The sequence below is a fragment of the Dermochelys coriacea genome, chromosome 6 (genome assembly GCF_009764565.3).
Source record: "Dermochelys coriacea isolate rDerCor1 chromosome 6, rDerCor1.pri.v4, whole genome shotgun sequence".
Classification (NCBI taxonomy): domain Eukaryota; kingdom Metazoa; phylum Chordata; order Testudines; family Dermochelyidae; genus Dermochelys; species Dermochelys coriacea.
Window position 1 is genome coordinate 50,931,792 of NC_050073.1, and position 18,169 is coordinate 50,949,960.

Consider the following 18,169-nt stretch of genomic DNA (forward strand, 5'->3'; position numbering starts at 1 on the left):
TTGCCGAGTTATGTTGCCAACAATGAGTGCAGCTGATTACTGTTTAATCCTATTCAGCACCCAAACATAGAAAAGGACAAACTGTGTTCGGCAGTGTTTCAGAAACTTGCTTTGGTACCAAATGCAGTTTATTTTTGTTAAGCTATGTTATACACCAGATCTACTACCAGTGTTGACACTTATTATCAGATATTGGTAATTTTCATAGGGTTGAGAAGGCCTTAGAGTGGTGCACAAGGATATAATTAAGAACAGGCAAAAAAATGGTATATAAGGGAACAGCAGACGGGATCCCAGGACTTAGGCTGTGATGCAGTTTCATTGCTGTGTAGCTGTCCAGGCTCGGGCTGGGTCCCACCTTGCAGGGTCCCAGAGCCCAAGTTTGCTGTCATGGGCCAGTCGCAGATGTCTAGTCACTGTGTAAACATATCCTGAAAGGTGATAGGTGCCTTTATAAATAGATTAGAGGTTGATAAATAAACTGTCAAGGTTCCTTCCCCACTCTGAACTCTAGGGTATAGATGTGGGGACCTGCATGAAAACCTCCTGAGCTTATTTTTACCAGCTTAGATTAAAACTTCCTCAAGGTGCAAACTATTTTCCTTTTTCCCCTTGGACTTTATTGCTGCCACCACCAAGTGTCTAACGGATATATAACCAAGAAAGAGCCCACTTGGAAACGTTTTCCCACCCCAAAATTCTCCCCAAACCCTACACCCCCTTTCCTGGGGAAGGCTTGATAAAAATCCTCACCAATTTACATAGGTGAGCACAGACCCAAACCCTTGGATCTACGAAGAACTACGAAAAAAGCAATCAGGTTCTTAAAAGAAGACTTTTAATAGAAGAAAAGGTAAAAAGAATCACCTATGTAAAATCAGGATGGTAAATATCTTACAGGGTAATTAGATTCAAAACATAGAGAATCCCTCTAGGCAAAACTTTAAGTTACAAAAAGACACAAAAACAGGAATATCCATTCCATTCAGCACAGCTTATTTTCCCAGCCATTTAAACAAACAGAATCGATCGCACATCTAGCTAGATTACTTACTAAATTCTAAGACTCCATTCCTTTCTGTTCCCGGCAAATGCATCACACACACAGACAGAGAGAGCCTTTGATTCTCCCCGCTCCAGCTTTTGAAAGTATCTTGTCTCCTTATTGGTCATTTTGGTCAGGTGCCAGCAAGGTTATCCTAGCTTCTTAACCCTTTACAGGTGAAAGGGTTTTTCCTCTGGCCAGGAGGGATTTTAAAGGTGTTTACCCTTCCGTTTATATTTATGACATGAACTTAGAAAGGAGAAATTTAGGCCAGATACAGGGGAAAAACATTTTATATATGTTTAAAAAAATAATTTTGCAGATGAAATAAAAGCCCCATCATTTGACGACAGCCGTGCTCTGGAGGGAGTTGCAGTACAGAACAAGTCTTCTTTTCCCTACCTCTAAGTTTTAGGAAGTTCACCCAGTAAATCAGTAGTAGAGTAGGAAATAGAACCCAAAGACATGATTCCAGTTCCTGGCTCTAACCACTAAACCATGCTGTCTCTTTACTTTGTTTAACCCTTTGTTTACTGAGTCTTGTACCCTACAATTCTCCCCTTTTTTGGTCTCTTCCCCACACCTCTCTGCCACGTGATTCATTTGCATCCTGATGGTTGGCTCTTTCAAGTCCTGGAACAGATACATACACACACACACATATATATATATATATATATATATATATATATATATATATATATATGGCTCAGTAATAGCCAAAAGGTTGGAGACCTCTTCTGTAGATGGAAAGCAATATGCTAGGACAGCAATATGAGAGTATGAAAACATACAATATAATGCAATTTTAATTTATGAGAGCTATAACACAAGAGGAGGTGATGAGACAAAATTGAAAAAAATTCTATATTTTAGGAAATGCAGTGTGATAGAGAATCAATAATACATTGAAGCCCATTTAGACAAAATGTCTTGTAATAAAATTGTTAAAAGAATAAATGCAATATATGGCAGAATATATTTAATTTTCTCTTTCCCTCTAAAGCAAATTCACTTTTAAATGAATATGGTAAAATCAGTTGTTGCAAATGAATTTTGAAAAAAAATAAGGGACAACTTAAAGATGAATGTAAAAAACTTTTAAATTAATATAAAGGTGTTTAAGATCCCAGTCAGGCTTTTGGACAAATCTAGAAAAAATAAAGTGAGTTTGGTGTTCAGCCACAAAGTGCTGCAAATCTTGAAACTGATGTGTAGGTCACAGAGCCTTAGATGATGGAAGGTAGGAGAAGGCTGAACACCTGGAAGAGCAACCAGCTTTCTCCAAAGAACATGGACTTTTATGTTGTGTCATGAAAAGTATATGGAAGAAGAGACTCAGGGCCAGAGCGTGGGAGGTGATTACATGAGGAAGTACTTGGTAACTATTAGATCCCCTCTGCATTCCTGATTTTGGAACAACTGAAATAGATACAACTACTACTGATTCTATTCTGGGACATAGACATAATATATGCTGGGACATGATCACTGTCTAGGTTCTGGCTACTGCAAAAGTTTCTCTCACCATTAGACATTCACAGCAACTACAATAAACTGAGGCATGTTAGCTCCTGATAACCTCCTGTATTAAATGGGAAGGGACTGTTGGCAGAGCAAGCTCAGTGAAAGAACCTCACTTCTGGAATACATCTTGGTTCACCAAAGCAGAAATCTGACAACTTTGTTTTTGCTGGCCTCTAGTTTGGAGGATAGGGAAGAGTGGGACACAATAGCTTTAACAGCTATTTGCTAATAGTAGTCCAGTTGGTATGGATTTTTATCATCATTTCATGAATGAGCACATTTTCAATAAATCTCAAGAAGATAAATGCAGGCATCCAGCTAGAGTATGTATTTAGCAATGATTCCTGTTTTTGACTTAAATACCTAGCATCACTGTGCTAACCAATGACCCACAGTACATCCGCCTTGGGCTATGTCTACACGGAGAGCTAGGATTGGGATTTCCCCTGCTCAGGGACACATACTCATAGTATAAGTGAGCATAAATAGCAGTGTAGCCATGGTAGAACAGGTAAAGGGAACTGAGGCATAGCTCAGCTGTGCCACAGACATACCCACTAGTTTTAGGCATGTTTATAGTCAGCATGGCTAAGCCATGCCTCCACTGCTGCAGCCTGTGCTACTACGGCAATATTATGATGTATACACACTCTAGTTCTCATCAAGCTAACAAGAGTATGTGTGTGTAAACAGTGGAAATCACACCCTTAGCTCATGGTATAGGCAGACTTTGCAAGATAAAATTGGTACATGCTTCTTTCTTTGTGTTCTTTCATAGAATCCAAATTAAAGTGACCTTTTAAAAAGAAAGAGTCCTGATAGTTTAAAATACCTCCATAGTATGTTCAATTTCTGTAATCCAAGTGCAGTTTAAGTTGCAAGCAATTTACAATACCCAAACAATTAGATTTTCCCCTCTTCTTGTGTATTCTCTTTGTGGGTAGAGGAGATGGACACTATACTGCTAACTATTATATTCTTATTTTATAAGGCCATTATTCTGTGTGGGAGGGCCACATTCCACATATATTTATAACCAGTTTTAACTGTTTCCCCACCCTGTCCTCCAAACAGCTCTATCGAGGTCTGTCTATTTCAAAGGATGGTTTCAAGGAGAAGTGTCACAGTACAGCACAAAGAGGAAGAAAGAACACACTCTTCTCCTCTGCCCCCTTCCATGGCAGCACACAATTGACCATATGCATTATGAGAAGCAAGGGTGTCAGTCAGTCTTAACCGATGCATCCTGTCTCCGTAGCAAGATATCAGATTTGAAAGATCAGTGGTCTTACTCACTTGAGGCAACCATGTTTCTGAGTTCCTAAATAAATGCTGGCATATATGTAAATTTATAGTCAGGAGCACAGTACTGCTATCCCCTAGCATTCAAAAATCATGAATCAGGCCCTCCAAACCCTGGATTTAAAAATTTAACATTTTGGTGCAGTTTCCCTCCCCCTCACTTTCTGGTTTCTGAGCTTTTAGATCACACTTAGCTCACATTTTAAAAAAATTCTCTCTGCAGCCATGTGGTCTAGTAACAAAATTAAGTTTTAAGAAAATTTTTCTCTAATCACACAGACTCAAAAACTGGGACTTTAAGATATCATGATGCTTGTTATTTAAAAAAAAAAATCACCAGAGTTCGCAACACAGCATGGCATTGTGTTTTCGTTACTAGTAGGGAAGCAGTATTGTTTTGAAGTCAAAGCATGGAAACTGGAGTCAGGATTCCTGGCCTATATTCCCAGATCAGCTAGACTTGCTCTCTGAACTTGGGCAAATGACAGACTTTCAATAGCTCATTTCACCCATCCATAAGGGGATAATAGATCTTTTCCTCAGTGAGGGATTGTGAAGCGTAAGTATTGTGTGTGCATCATGTAGATAAACTGAGATGAAGGGTGCTACTAACCCCCCCCCCCCCACACACACACACAAACTGTTACAGTAAAAAAAAGAAGGCCTTTTCTTTGACTGCGTGTGTGCGCCAAAGAGTTATCCTGAACAGTTTAAGGTCAGGAGATACATTTCTGGGACGTGGCCGTAGTCACCAATTCTGTTGGCCAGATGCAAAGTTGTAATGTGATGGAAACTCAGAATGTGCCTTGTAATATGTTTCTGCAGACCTCTCCCTGTCATTCCTTTGCGTAACAGCAAGTAGGAATGGCATGAATTATTAAATTGGGACTTCGGGTTGCTAAGTAATTGTATTGTGGGGTTTTTTTAATCTCTTTCTATAGATGGTTCTCTAGAGTCCTTACTTAAGGCCCGTACTTTTACAAAAGCTTTTATGCTCAGTAACACTTTAGAAAACATTTTAATTAAACATAAGTCACTTTTGCTTTCATGTATTTGCATCTGACATGTGGACAAATATGGTGTGTCAAAACAAGTGTAAAGAAAAAAGGCAACATAAAATCAAGAAGTCCGTGTTTCTTCCATATTCTGTGCAGGCGGCCGGAAAGGTGCTAGCCTGACACCTACTGAACTGGGCTACATGGGAAGCATGATTAGCCCCTCAGAAATGCTTTCTGCCTGCTGATATCAGCAGTTTAGAAGACCAATTGCAATGGCAAATGGCCAGCAGTTAAAAACAATGAGCCAACAATTCAGGAACAATGGGATGCAAAGGGGCTGCTAGTGTCAACATTAATATAAAATATTGAAGCCATCTACTCCTCTGTACATACAGACTAGAATGGATAACGTGGGACTTTGTGTAAGCCCCTAGCTCCAAGGAACTACTAAAGGCAATCACAGAAACGAGAGATAGGGAAAGATATCTCCCTGACAACGGAGAATTGCTCCCCACAGTCTGTTCTCCAATGCTTTGTCCAGTCTACTTGTAAATGTCCCCAGTAATATTTCTTCTATTGCCACTTTCCTTATGAAACTAATCCACAGTCTAATAAAAGTCACTAAAAGTTTTTTTGCTGACATAGAACTAAATTTCCCTCTCTCTCTCTCTCAATTTCAATCCATTATTCCTAATTAATCTTCCTACATCGGTCTCTTCATTGATAATCATTACACATCCTCCCTTTGCCTGAACTGGCATCCTGATTTTTTCCTGTGTTGGATTGTTGGCCGTCCAGGCTGAGAACTGAATCTAGACAATATGATGGGTATCTTACACTAGATAGCCAACCAGCAACAGGAAAGGACCATATACATTTGTAATCCTTCAACAATACACATCTCACACTGGGGAAATTAAGCATGCACTTTCCTCTGTGGACTTTTATCCTATTGCTCTCTAATCAATCAGTCCTCTACTTTTCTAGAATCTCACCCATCTTCCAGTTTTTCCCCGAGTGCTTTCCTAGAGTCAAAGTATCACACTCCTAGACTTGCAGTCATGACACCTTACTTCCCACCCAAGGAGATGATTTAAATAGCATGTAACAGTATGTGGACATATTATTTCTTGAGATTAGGATTGGCAATACTAATGGTGTTTTGGTTTAAGCAACTTTTGTACTCCCTGAACCTGAGGGCTACTCAAGCCTATGTGGACTTCCAGTGAGAGTTAGTACACCCTTCAGAGTGCCCCAAGTTGTGCTGGCTGTCAATGGCCCTAAGTCAGTGGTAATCAGTAGGCAGACTGTGGGCCAAATTCAGACCCCAAATCTCTTTACTTATTTATTGGGGATTATTTTCTCAAGTTTTTCCCTTGACCGAGAAATTTGAAATCTGACAAAAATAACTGATTATCGCTGCCCTAAGTTATTGATACAGCAGTTGGTGATCCCTGGGACTCAGGATGTTGGCACTTTCTCTGAACCAGCCCTAAAGGTGGTGGCAGCATAGGAGCCACTACCACAGCTCTCCACCACTAGCAGTTCTTCCCTACATCGAGGTACTCCTTCTAGGCCAGCTGAGCCAGCTTTTTGACAATTTTGTGCTAACAGAATGGTGCAATACTCCCCTGCTTTAGGGCAGCATCTGATCTGTCATAACCATAAGAGTAGCCTAAATTCCTCCTTACCTATAAGGGGTTAAGAAGCTCAAATAACCTGGTTGGCACCTGACCAAAGGAACCAATGGGGATAAAAGATACTTTCAAATCTGGGGAAGGGGAGAGAGGCTTTGTTTTGGGTTCTTTGTTTCTGTGTTCGTTCACTCTTGGGACATCAATCCATATCCTCCAAACCTGAACCACTCATATTACAGAAATTGTAAGTACAGCCAGGCAAGGCGTATTAGTTTATCTTTGTTTTCTCAACTTGTGAATTTTCCCTTTCCTGGAGGGAGGTTTATCCCTTTTTTGTTGCAACTTTGAAACTAAGGCTAGCGAGGGTTGCTCTATGTTTTGTGCATCTTTCATTACCCTGTAAAGTGATCTTCCAACCTGATTTTACAGAGGGGATTTTTACCTTTTCTTTTTTAAAAAATAAAATTCTTCTTTTAAGAACTGATTGATTTTTTTTTCAGTGTCCAAAGATCCAGAGATTTGGATCTGTGTTCACTTTGTAACCATTTAGGTTAGGATATTATTCTCAAGCCTCCCCAGGAAAGGGGGTGTAAGGGCTTGGGAGGATATTTTGGGGGAACAGGAACTCCAAGTGTTCCCTTCCCTGATTCTTTGTCTAAATCACTTGGTGGTGGCAGCATACTGTTCAAGGACAAGATGGAATTTTTGCCTTGGGAAAAGTTTTAAACCTAAGCGCGTAAAAATAAGCTTGGGGGTCTTGCATGCGGGTCCCCACATCTGTACCCCAGAGTTCAGAGTGGGGAAGGAACCCTGACATGGCCCAGTACCTTTATCACACTTAAAGAAGAATCTATTGAACCCTCCACCCACACTTGATTGGAATCCATATCTGCCACTTCCTCCACCAGTCCTCATTGAATCTTCAGTGGAGTAGCACCAATTATTCAGTTAGTTTATATATCAAACTGAGTGCAGAGGCCAGGTCTAATATGGATGCAATAGAAATGCACAGCATTGACATCCCATCTGAAAATGGAAGAAGAGCTCAATGCAACTCACTTATATCTGTTATACTATTCATTCCTTCAAAAGACAGAGATGCAACAAATGAACATCACTTTTCTCCTGCTTCTCAGTTAGTCTCACATGGCTTTATTTCTCATACCTACCTGTGTGGACAGGCAACTCATTTCTCTTTTCCCCTCCCCCCTTATTTTTACCCTGGTCTCATTTTCTGAAAAGGTTCTATAGTCCTACTCAAAACTTTCTAGGGTTAATTTTCCAGGCAGTGCAGTTACATGTTCACTGTCAGTGTGACACTGCTGTTCAGGAAATGGAAAGCTTTTGGCACTGTTACATATGTCTATTTCTGAAGCATTTCCCTTTAAATCTCACCGTGCTATTTCTCATTATGACTCCCAAATTCTGCTGATTTGAGACACCTAGGAGAAATTCCAGGAACATTAAAGATGATCTATTCCAGCAATAAAGGAGATGCAATCTTTTCTATTTCTCAGAGAGATACAGAATGGAAGGATAAGAATAAACATTTCCTTGTGGGACTGACAAAAAAAGAAAAGCTATTTCAACATTTTATATGAAGGCTGTAGAAATCATTCTGTACAGTTACCTAATTTATATTCACCTCTACAAAATAAAGTCAGGTCTAATTCATTATGTTTTGCTTCTTAAACAAGAAGGCTGAGATTTTTTTCCAACCCTTTTAATTAAGATTGGGATAGACATCTTTGGGGGAGGAAGATTTATCTTTTGATCTGCTGATGAGACACACTATATTATAATATTTCCTAACTCTTATATTAGCTCCTTTGAAAAATGCTGTGAGTTCTACTAATGAAAAGCGATATGTAAGAGGTAAGTATCTATTATTTTATTATATAGCACTTATCAGCTGATCAAAAGACAAACCCTCCTCCCCTAAAGATGCTTATCTGAAGCTCTAGGTTTCTCACCATCAGTTAAAAATACAGTCCATAGCCAAAGAACAAGAACAGCAAGAAATCCCACCCACCATACAGCCAGCAAACCTAAACTTCCCAAACCTCCAGTTCTCAACAGTGATTCCCACACTCAGCACCTCAGCCCCCTCTTTCAGCAGCCTCAGCATGCATAAGTGCCCTGTCAAAGTGCCCATGGCCTTTGCAGTATGTCCTGAGGTGCTCAGATACCACAGTAATCGAAGTGGCACATATGCCAATATTGGTTAGAAATGGTAAAGAACTTACTAGGTGATTTAGTTTCATTGAAGAGCTCTTTTTTGTCATAAAAAGTAAGATGAAGAATTTTCTACCAGCTTTACTGGGACATATTATATGTTTAAATGTCTTAAGTAATGGGAGTTTCACTATTTCCCCTGACTGTTTTCACTATTAAGAAACCTTTCCTGATACTCAGTTTAAATGCTAGTTTTCATAACTTCATCCTACTACCTCTATTTAGACCTGCAACCTGTTTACACTGTTCAAGGATCTGTAGATTCTTGTGTGTCCCATTACTTACCATTGAACTAAGCTAAAGCTATTTACGCCCCAGTTATGAACATCAGATACCAATGTTTAGACACACAAATCCATATTTAGGCATCTAAATCCATCAGCTGATTTTTCAAAAGATGCACAGTACCTGCAGCACCTAGTGTCTTCAATTTGGTCTTCTCAGTGTATGTCATTGCCTCATGGGAGGACTGGATCTACTTGACTGAAATAATGTGAGAAGACCAGACTGATCAACAAATCTGGTAGCTATGGCACTGAACTAAGACTCAGGAGATCTAGGTTCTGTGCTTGGCTGTGGCACCAGTTTCCCGCGAGGAAAACTTTGCTTAGGAAAACTAAGGCACAGAGAGGCATTCACTTAAATGGGAACGGCATTACTTCTTGTTCCCTGGAAGCTTAGTTCATTAGTGTTTGCAAGGCCCTTTGAGATCATAGGATGGCAAATGCAAAGTATTATTGTTTCAGAACTTTAGAGAACCCACTGAGGCAAAAATAAAGTTTATAACGCACACAAAGTACTAATCAAAAACTATTTAGAGTTATTGGACTTCCTATTGAATTGGAATGTACTGTATTCCAGGTGTGTTTTCATCAGAAGCTTATAGGGTTGATCCTACCACGATGAACTCAATGGTGTCTTTCCATTGACTCTAATAGGAATTAGACTGATCCCATACAGAGAACCATCTCATTTGTGATACTTCTGTGTACATAGTCCCAAATCCCCCAGATTACATTTGCTACCATTTCTCCATGATTAGTATGGAGTACTGATTGGGATGAAGCCGATTACCAGGGCAATCATGATCAGGTCTACTCTGAAGGGCAACATATAGAACAAATAAAATCAATAATCTTTGCTAAAATAATGAAAGCACACAAAAATTTACTTCCATTCTAAATAGAATAGAGAATTAAAATCATATTGCTTTATGCAGCATCTCTGTACTACTGTAAATATATTGGCTTTGGGGGGGTGGGGAAGGGGAACACGAAAAAAATCCCTCAAACTACAATTCAAAAGTCATCTCACTCAAAGCAATCCATTTTACTAAATTATGCTTCAAAACATTTAATTCCTACAGTAATTAGAGACAAATTCTCCACATATTTGTTTATATCAGTGGCTCTCAACCTTTCCAGACTACTGTGCCCATTTCAGGAATCTGATACTTCTTGTATATCCCACCAAGTTTCACCCCACTAAAAACTACTTGCTAACAAAATCAGGCATAAAAATACCCCCCCAAAAGCGTCACAGCACAGTATTACTGAAAAATTGCTTATTTTCTCATTTTTACATTATAAAATAAGTTAACTGGAATATAAATATTGTACTTACATTTCAGTGTATAGTATATATAGAGAGCAGTATAAGGAAGTCATTGTCTGTATGAAATTTTAGTTTCTACTGATTTCATTAGCCTGTTCTAAAACTAGGCAAATATTCTATGTAGCCTATTGTAAAACTAGGCAAATATTCAGATGAGTTGATGTACGTCCCAGAAGACCTCTGTGTACCCCATGGAGTACACTTATTCCTTGTATATGCACAAGCCCTTGTCCCATCCCAGCTTTAATGCTAGGAGAAGGAAATAAAAATGCCTGTTAAGGAGAAATCATTATGCTTATGCTGCTTGAACTCTAAGGGGTGAGGTTTCTAAGTATAAGCAAGGAGTTCCCACCTGTTTTACCTAGGTTAGCCCTAAGGGATATTCAGTTTGCTTACAATAGTAGCTTCTGTTATGTTTTGAAACCTGACTATAACTCATTTGTGTGTATGCTTACCTATTTAAACTTGTAAAAAATTCATTTCTTTTTCTTAGTTAATAAGTCTTTAGTTAGTTTATTACAGGATTGGCTACAAGTATTCTTTGATTTGAGATCTCAATATAATTGAGCTGGGGTAAGGTGGTGGTCCTTTAGGACTGGGAGTAACCTAAATATTATTTTATATTTTTTTCCATGTAACATGACCATCTACCACAAAGCCCAGCTTGCCAGGGGGCAAGATAGACTGGAATGCCTCAGGGGACAGTCTGTGACTCCCTATTAACACTGTTATAGTGCTTTAGGAGTTCACATGTATTGCTAGGTTGGTGAAATCTAAGTACAGAACACACAAACAGTTTGCTTCTTGACAGTCTCCCTTGAGGTTGGCACTCACATTGGTGAGCCACTCCAGACAGCTTTACAGGTTAGAATGGATCACTCATTTTATAGCTGGGAAATCTAAGCAGTACATAGGTCAAGTGACTTGCTTGTGATCACATAGCAAGCCAGTTGCTGTGCTGTGAATAGAACCCAGGTCTGCCAACTCCAGACATGCTCTTATGATTTTTCCATCATAAATTATACAAACAGCATAATTTAGTTGCCAGATAAATGTGAGGGTTTTTTTTGTTTTGTTTTTAAACAAAAGCACTTTTTCATTCATTTGATGTTTTCTTTAGTTTTTATCATAAGAAACTCAAATGAAAGTAGTTCATGTGTTTGCTATTAGATGTATTCCACTATAGAGAATATAACATGGCAGATGCTCTTGATTTTATCCAATTAGAGCAAAGGTGAACTATACTGTCCCTGACTCAATCGCACAGTTGCTTATAGTAATTCTGGAAAACACAAATCTCTGATTCGCTATTACAACCAGAATATACCATCTAAATACTCACAACAAAAGTGGCCACCTGAATTTCTTATTTAATCCAGCTACTCTAATACAGTACTTTGTACTTCTATAACACCTTCTGCCTGAGGATCTCAAAACACTTTGCAAATATTAATGAATTCCTGTGAGTCAGGAACTCTGATCCTCACTTCAGATTTTGGGAAACTGAGGCAATGAGTCTTTGTCTACAAGAAGCAAAAAATTACAGCCACAAAGAGTTGATTGGAACACTTTGAAATTGCAACATCCATACTTTGTTGTATGTTTACATGCAACAGCCATCCCAGCGGTTAAACCAACATTGGACCTGTAACAGGGTTCACCCACTACTGAGGCACCTCCTTCCAACTGCTCTGTGATCCTTCAAGGGATGATTCCCCCTTCCATCACTCCATTCTCTCCTTGTGTTCTGTGCACTTCCTTTTCGTGAGTTGGTTGCTCTCTCTTCATGGCTTGATCCTGTGGCCAGGTCACTATGTGTTTTCCTCCTTTCCGAGTGTCAAAGGATCTCCATCTGACTTGATCAGGCAGTTTTCCAATTCACTGCCCAGACTTTGCCTCCATGGCTAGTAGGAGAAACCAGGCCCACCTTCTATTCTAGGTTCCAACTCAGAGACCCTCTAATCAGCAGTCAAGGCCTACAATGTCCCACCTTGCTGCTATTTCCCTGAGCCTTTTCCTACTCTGCCTCTCTCAGGCTTCTGCTCCACCACCCTTCTGGATAAACCCTTCCTACAAGACCTGGAGCCCCAGGGTTTCTACTCTCCCACTAGATTTCCTCCTTTCTCTCTGGTTCCTAGAGAATAACTGCAGGTTTCCTCACTACAAACTTTTTTCATCCCCCATTTCTTCTGTTTATGCCTCTCTGAGCTGCTCCTCCCCAGCTAGACTTCATCAGCAATTAGTGATTTATAAATTCCTGATCTTCCCTCCTGGTGCATCTGTGAAGGTTATTTTGGGCCATCTTAACCCCTTCCATGCTGGTGTGGGGGTGAACACCTAATCACAGTACCTACTGATCTTAACACATGGAAGAAGATTGTTAGCCTGTGTTTGGTAAAAGCCCGGGCCTCAGGAACTGTGCTGGATACTATGGATAAGTGCTGCAGGAAGTGTTGCCAGCACTGGGACACAGGTTCAGTTTTAAAGCATGCTTTGTTTGGATGTGCTAAACTGTTACAGAGGAAAAGTGGACACCTAGCCATGTCATTGCTGAGATACATCTAGAGAATAGTGATTAAATGAGTTGCCAAAGATCTCACAGAAAGTCAATATCGAAGCAAGAGAAAGAACGCAGAACTCGAGTCCCAGTCCTGTGTTCATCTCTACACAACGCTCTCTTTCTAACCAAACTTCTTGTCAATTTATGAAATTCCAACCCGATTCACCTAGTCCCTCAGTTGACGAAACAAACCTACATTTTTAACTTGCACAGAAATATCTAATGATGAAACATTTGTAATAAGCATAACCTGAGATGCTTGAGTGCCTTTAACTCAGTTCTAACCATACTCAGGGCCAGTTCAGCAAGCATAATAGCAATACAAAACTTACATATTCAATCATTTTTTGTTGTTGTGCATCACTTGAATGTTATTCTAGAAATGACCCAGCTGCAATCTGCCAGGAACAAATATATATCTATAAGTATGTGAATTGTTCAGTCTGAGGCAAAAGGGAGCAAAACTCGATTTTTTCGTCTGAAACAGAAAACTGAAACACCAAAATGAGTGAGTACCCCCAGCTTGTGCTCTGAGCAATAGGGATTTACCATGTCTGAGTTTGTTCCTGATGGGTAACATGAAAAATCCAAATGACTGATGGGAAAAAAAAACAAAGCTGACTGACTGAGCTCAGCATGTTATCTGTAGCTTACAGTTTTTATTACAGAGGGTGGCATAGCTGCAGTTCCAAATACTCCATCATCTCTTCTGAAAACATTATTAGGCATCCCTCCCTCTTCCTTTAAACATCAATGAAATCTCTGCAAGAGGCAAATATGAGAACTTCTGTTTCAAGGTTATATTATGAAAAACAAAAAGTTGGGCCATATATAAGCATTATTTTCACACTGTAGTTGGGCATGGAACTGAACTGAATAAACTCTTAATTTCCAGAGCAAAGGTAAAATGGTGTACAGCTGGGACCAATGTTTATTACACTAATGAACTAACTGTCTCATTCTTAAGGCTAAGTTTTAGTCATGGGTATTTTTGGTGACCTATCCATGACTTCTAACAAAAATACTTGTGACTAAATCTCTATTTCTGGGACCCCACTCCAGTGCTGGAGGCTGACTGCCCCACAGCCACTTTGCCCTGGGACCGCTGCTCCAGGCGCCCTAGGACCGCTGCTGCTTGGGTGGTCCCCAGGGCACCCCCAGGGCTGCTGCTCAGGCACTCCCTGCAGCCAGCCACACCTGCCGCTGTTCCAGCGGTCCCCAGAACTAGCTGCCTGGGGTCACCCAAGCAGCAGCCAGTGCGGCTGGTCCCGGGGGCAGACCTCAGGACCACTGCTCAGATGCTCCCTGGGGTTGCCGCCAGGACTGGTGCTTGGGCAGTCACCAGGACCAGCTGAACTGGCCACTGCTCTTCCCAAGAAGCAGCTGGTGTGGCTGGCCCTGGAGACCTCTGGAGTAGCTGGCCCCAGGTTGCTCCAGCATTGGTTGGTGCAGCTGACCATGGGGTTCCCAAGCAGCTGGCCTTGGGGCCAGCCACTCAGGTGGCCCTGAAGTTAGCTGTACCAGCCATTGCGGAAGTCACAGAGGTCACGGATAGTTACAGAATCCATGACTTCCACGATCTCCAGGAAAGAATTGCAGCCGTACTCATACCTGCCTTCTCCTCTTCCTATTCATTTGTTGTTTCCATCCATTGTCTCCCGTATATCGTTGTAAGCTCTTTAGGGAAGAGCCATCTTTTCACTATATTTGTGTACAGTGCTAGCACAATGGGGCCCTAATCCTTGACTGGGATCTCCAGAGCTCTACCACAAAACAAATAATGTTGCCCTTTTGGCTGAGCAGCAGCTGAAATTTGGGGCATTGCAAAAGAGGTTTCTTTTTGTATGGAGGGGGAAACAAACAAACAAAAAAACCCAGTGACAGTCTAGATAGCCATCATGTAAAAATGGGGGTTTAGAAGGGATTTGAAGGAAGGCTGAATAGTACCAACCTCTACATCCAACCCCTACCCCTCAGGACATTTTACCTGAGAAGTGGGCAGGTGTGGCAGAGCTACAAAATTAATGAGTGCCACATGAGATGCCTGACACAAGGTAGATCTGAGCCTGATTTGTGCTTTATATAGAACAGAAAATAATTAGCTCAATCCTCTTTAAGAGCAGCAAAAAAAAGCTCATGGGAAAAAACAGCAGAACATTGCATTTCTCTGGATGCAAACATATTCCTTCACCAGCCTGTAATTTCTTAACAGAATAACCCAAGTCCTCCCATTCCCCTTCAGGGAGTTTAAACAAGGAAAGCTCAGGAATAGGACTGAAAGGAACGGCTTGTTTCACTGTACACTGATCATCATTTCATGACTGGCTGCCAGGCAGAGAGCATTGGCAAGAAGCTAGATATGAGACTGCAAGAGGAAATAAGGGAACTGAACTTGATGAGATTCTGCATTTTAATCAGCTCAAACAAACAGCTTGGAGAACCGATTAAGGCTTGATAGATGCAAAGCTCCTCTGCCATTGTTAAAGGGTTCATATTGACCAAATATTTCCTCAAGCCTTCAGGGAGCAGGGATAAGCACATGCTCTGTACTCTAACAGAAGTATGAAGATAGACATAGTTCAAAAAGTGTTTGCTCCCCTCCCCTCTCACTTCAAATGATGGCTTTTAACCAGGTTGATGGCATGACTGTTTAAAGGTCACCCCAGAAGGAGAAGTCAGTAGATCACAAACTGTGAGGGACGTAGGTGTTGCCTGACTTTTAAGTGCCATAAAATCATAGGAACAATGTGATGCACAAAGACTGGGTTAGGTGCTTTGGTGCTGATAAAATGTAATCCACAAACAACAACACACTAAACAGGGAGCTGCCTAAGATAGCCAATATGAGATGCTGACAAAAGGGGTGAGTTCTAAGTCCCACACCTCTTATGGAGAAGGTGCCTAAATCCTGGTTGGAGGGAGAGGGTATCTCCACTGGCAATCCACAAGCAGGATAATGCAGGTGGGTGAATGCCTATCTTGAGTGTGGGGCATGATCCAGTATGTGCACTTAGAAGCCACCTAGCTGTACATAAAATGAGGTAGGGGGATGAGAAGAAGGAGAAGCCACTCTCGTATAACCTTTAGCCCAGGTGAGTGCCCTAACTACTGGGCTATAGAATTGTAACCCTCAAGGAGATTACCTGGATTCCTGGGGCTCTGTCTGCTGGCAGCGCAGGGAGAAGCACACTGTTCCTGGTAGGAAGGGGGAGCCAAGGTAAACTCAGAGTCTGTCCGACAACCAATAGGGAGTGAGATGCCCCTCCCAGGAAATTCAGGAAAGGGGAGAAGACATTTTTAAATCAGACTGGAGCCAGCCAGAGCAAGGGCAGGAATGGCTGTGTGGGGAGCTGGTAAATTCTGGCCTATATGCAGGGTTCTCTCTGAAAACTGGCCTCTAGGGAAAGCAAGATCCTTCAGCTGGGCTTTTCCTTCTCCACTGATGATTCCTAGCTTGTAGAGTTTTGCTGGGAAATGTCCCCAGCCAGGCTGAGTTCTCCTTCTGGCTCCCTAGGTGAGACCTGTCACCACGTGGTCAGCTCTGCTCTGGCTGCTAGTTCAGGGCTACTGGGTGCTGTGTGTGTGTGTCTGGATGCTGGGCTAGGAGACTATAGTTTGGATTTTAGTACAGTTGTGTAATCTACACCTTGAGCTCTGCTCCCCTTTGGGGTGAGGGGAAATCCTGGGACCGACACAGCCTGATTCCCGCTTGAGGAGGATCCCTGCCAGCAGAGAGCAGCCCCTCTGCAGTGACTGAGGAGTCCAGAGTCCTCTTCGAACCTGAGGATCATTCATGGAGTTTGAGAGTGCACCATCTTTTAGTTAGTCAGGGGACCCCCTACTCTCTAAACTGTGACCTCAAGCCAGGGAGTAAGGGTTTGAGGATTTTATAACCTGCTGCATATTAAACCTGTGGAGGGATTTATCACCTTCTCCCACTTGTGAGTCCTTTGGGCTATACTGAACCCAGTCAGCCATGCTGCTAAAGCACTACAGAGAAGAATTTTGTGTTCATAGGTCATCAAGGGCCCCAACAAAGTACACGTGCCAATGAGACACTAATCTTACATTTGCTACATCCAGTCCCGTGACTGGGGAAAGTCATGGGTATTATCAGTGTGGGCACTGGTGACCCCAAAAATAGTGTTTACCCTGTTATGTTTTATTTGTCTCCTGTTTAATACAATATATTCAACATAATTATTATAAGTGTTAGTTGGAGACTTCCAAGAAATAACACAATCTGGCAAGTAAGTGGGGATTACCCTGTGGTTAGAGTTTTCCTCCCAAGCTGCTCTGGTGACCCTCCCAGGAAGGAGCAAGGAGGGTGGAGGCACTGCCAAATTAAATTCATAGGAAAAAATAAAGAAGATACACCCTGCTGAGTGGGTGGCGGGATCCAGAAGAACCCAGACCTGTCCATCAAAATCTGTAAGCAGATTGGCATTAAAGAAGGTAACCAGGTGGAGAGGGGGTGCAACAGAATAATTCTCACTCTTGTCCAATTAATGTTTAATTAAAGTGGAACAACCTCAACAGGAGAGTTAAGGGAGCCCCACATCAGAATAGTGCATAGTTGGTGGTTAGAACATTCTCCTGAGAGGTGGCAGATGGCTGTGCAAATCCCTTTTCTTTATCAGTCAGCTGGGACTCTTGAACTGGGGATCTCTTATTGACTTCAACTGGGACTATGATTTCACCTTAGCTTCTATAACTGCCTGACACTGACTTGTGATATAACTCTGGAAGATACATGTCATGTCTCTGCCTCAGTTTTCCCCTTATAAAATGGGGATATCTATACTTACTGTACCCATTTCATAAGGGTAAGATGAAGATTAATTAATAAATGCTGTGAAGTGCTTTGAGAACATCATGTAGAAGCAGCTATCCAAAGTTTTGTGCCTGCTTCTTTCAGTATGTTCTGTCTGAAATCCTAAGACAGTGCTTTCTCAAATGCTGCTGGATATTGGTATAATCAAGAATATTTAGCAAATAATACAGAGCTTTTTATCTTCAAATGGTAACTGATTCCCATCTAGTCATTTAAACTGTGCTCAGCATTCTAGTATATGTATACATCACTGTGAGACAGGTATTACCTCTGTTTTAATATTGGGGGATCTCAGGCAGACAAGTTAAGATATGCATTTTCCAGAACAGTCACTAAGTTTATGTATCTCAATTTGGGATGCTTCACTTGAGACAGCTTGTGCCGGATTTCTCTGAGATGCTAAGGACCTGCAACTCC

General features: G+C 41.3%; 1 protein-coding gene across 1 annotated transcript in view; it reads right to left on the bottom strand.

Moving 5' to 3' along the window:
• Positions 1–12,568, bottom strand: part of LRRC4C (leucine rich repeat containing 4C) — a 1,007,170-nt gene extending 994,602 nt beyond the window's left edge. The window contains exon 1 of the mRNA XM_038407809.2: positions 12,004–12,568. The gene's annotated coding sequence lies outside the window, so the exon portion shown is untranslated. The remainder of the gene's footprint in view (positions 1–12,003) is intronic.
• Positions 12,569–18,169: the final 5,601 nt, after the last annotated feature.